The sequence below is a fragment of the Schistocerca gregaria genome, chromosome 3 (genome assembly GCF_023897955.1).
Source record: "Schistocerca gregaria isolate iqSchGreg1 chromosome 3, iqSchGreg1.2, whole genome shotgun sequence".
Classification (NCBI taxonomy): Eukaryota; Metazoa; Arthropoda; class Insecta; order Orthoptera; family Acrididae; genus Schistocerca; species Schistocerca gregaria.
The window spans coordinates 684,597,415-684,599,743 of NC_064922.1; positions in this window are offsets into that span (position 1 = coordinate 684,597,415).

Consider the following 2,329-nt stretch of genomic DNA (forward strand, 5'->3'; position numbering starts at 1 on the left):
AATATATAGTAATGTATCCAGCTATCAAAAGTAAGAGAAGCAAATCTCCTCTAAGACTCAACTTCTTTCTTCCAAGATTTTACTGAATTTGTGATAAAGTGATATTATTAGAGCAATGCCTTATCTTTCTCAGAAGAACTGTTAACTACCTCTCAGTGCAACTTTGGCAAATAATGCTACAGATGAAACCATATGTGAACTTACAGAGGAGGTTGTCACGAAATTGTGTCTATACGTCACCTGTGACTGACAAAATAAACATTGCTGCCCTGGGCAGCAGACTGATCAATAATGCCTGTGATGTTTAGTGTGTGTCAAACATCTGACAAGTGCAAATAAAGTAATCGTTTGTCTGAGTGCAGGTGTGCTCACTCCCACTGTACCACATTTCCTACAGTGGTGACCCCATCTACTGCACCACATACCACATTATATATTTTGTGCAAATCTGTCATGACAATTATGTACTAAACAATGCAGCCATTGTTCGCTGCACTGCCTGAATGCATCAATGATGCCACCAGGGACATTTCACAAACTGTGCCACAATGTGATATGGACATTCCACGTACCATTTTACAAAGTAACATTTGACCTGGACTAGAAGAACTTCAGTGCAGTGATTTAGATAAAAGTAATGCTGAGTGCAATGATGAACAATAGCACCTTGTTTATCCTGCAACAGTTAACTAATGTGCTCTTAGCTTTTCCTCTGTTCCAGCTCCCATGCCTATCTGGAGACTTGTGAACCTATCCACTGACTTTCCAAGTGAAATTCTCCAGCCACAATGCTGTACAGTCAATCCTAATGGCACCTTTCCAAGTTATCAATAATGGACTCCGTCAAATAATCCTGCCATTATCTCACCTACCACTTCAATGTACAGACAGCAAATTACAATGGCCAATCCCATCATGGTATCTGAGTTTCATGTTGCAACTATTTCGGCACCTTTTGTTCCACTCCAAAGCGATCCCGGTTCATTGAACAGAGATGCCATGTTCGTTCCATTCATGTCTCTTGTATCACAAACTGTGCTTAACCTAACCACCACCACACACATCACATCTCGCACCTCTCAGACTCATTCTGCATATGGTTCTAACATGCTCCACAGGTCTGAACTTTTGCAGCATTCAACACTTCAGGTTCCATCTACGTTGCAGCAACCCCTATCTGACGTCACATCCATGCCAGGAACATCGTGTGCTTTTGACATCTCGTATGCAGCTCATGAACATGGGATGCATCTGTTCAATTGGCCCAGCATTATACAGCCCGTGCTTGACATGTCAGTTTTCAAATAACAAAACACTGCGCTTCTGTGAGTGCCTCATCAGTATGGTACATTGCCCAAGGTCTATGCACAATGTAACATCTGCGTCATGTGCTTCCACATTGCCACTAAACAGGCAATTCCAATCGATGCAGCAACTGCAAATTACATGCTCCATCACTCCTGCACCAGCCCCACTGGTCATCACCATGCACTGTCCGATGCAGTGGAGTCTCCTACACCACCCGGCCTTTCTTCAAACTGGCCCTGTCAGAAAGTTGTGTGTTCATATCATATTAGTGTCACCACTGTAGAAAATGTTATACCAGTGGCAGTGCATACTTAATAAACGGTACATGGAGTGTGGTAGACAAAACCTTACTTTATTTGCTGGACAGAATTACAGCATTGTCTACACTGGTCAGAGGTTTGACACATACTAAATCATGTTGTTGGTGTGGTCTTCAGTCCTGAGACTGGTTTGATGCAGCTTTCCATGCTACTCTATGCTGTGCAAGCCTCTTCATCTCCCAGTACCTACTGCAGCCTACATCCTTCTGAATCTGCTTAGTGTATTCATCTCTTGGTCTCCCTCTACAATTTGTACCCTCCTTGCTCCCCTCCAGTACTAAATTGGTGATCCCTTGATGCCTCAGAACATGTCCTACCAACCAATCCCTTCTTCTAGTCAAGTTGTGCCACAAACTCCTCTTCTCGCCAATTCTATTCAATACCTCCTCATTAGTTATGTGATCTACCTATCTAATCTTCAGCATTCTTCTGTAGCAACACATTTCGAAAGCTTCTATTCTCTTCTTGTCTAAACTATTTATCGTCCATGTTTCACATCCATACATGGCTACACTCCATACAAATACTTTCAAAAATGACTTCCTGACACTTAAATCTATACTTGATGTTAACAAACTTCTCTTCTTCAGAAACGCTTTCCTTGCCACTGCCAGTCTACATTTTATATCCTCTCTACTTCGACCATCATCAGTTGTTTTGCTCCCCAAATAGCAAAACATCTTTACTACTTTGTGTGTCTT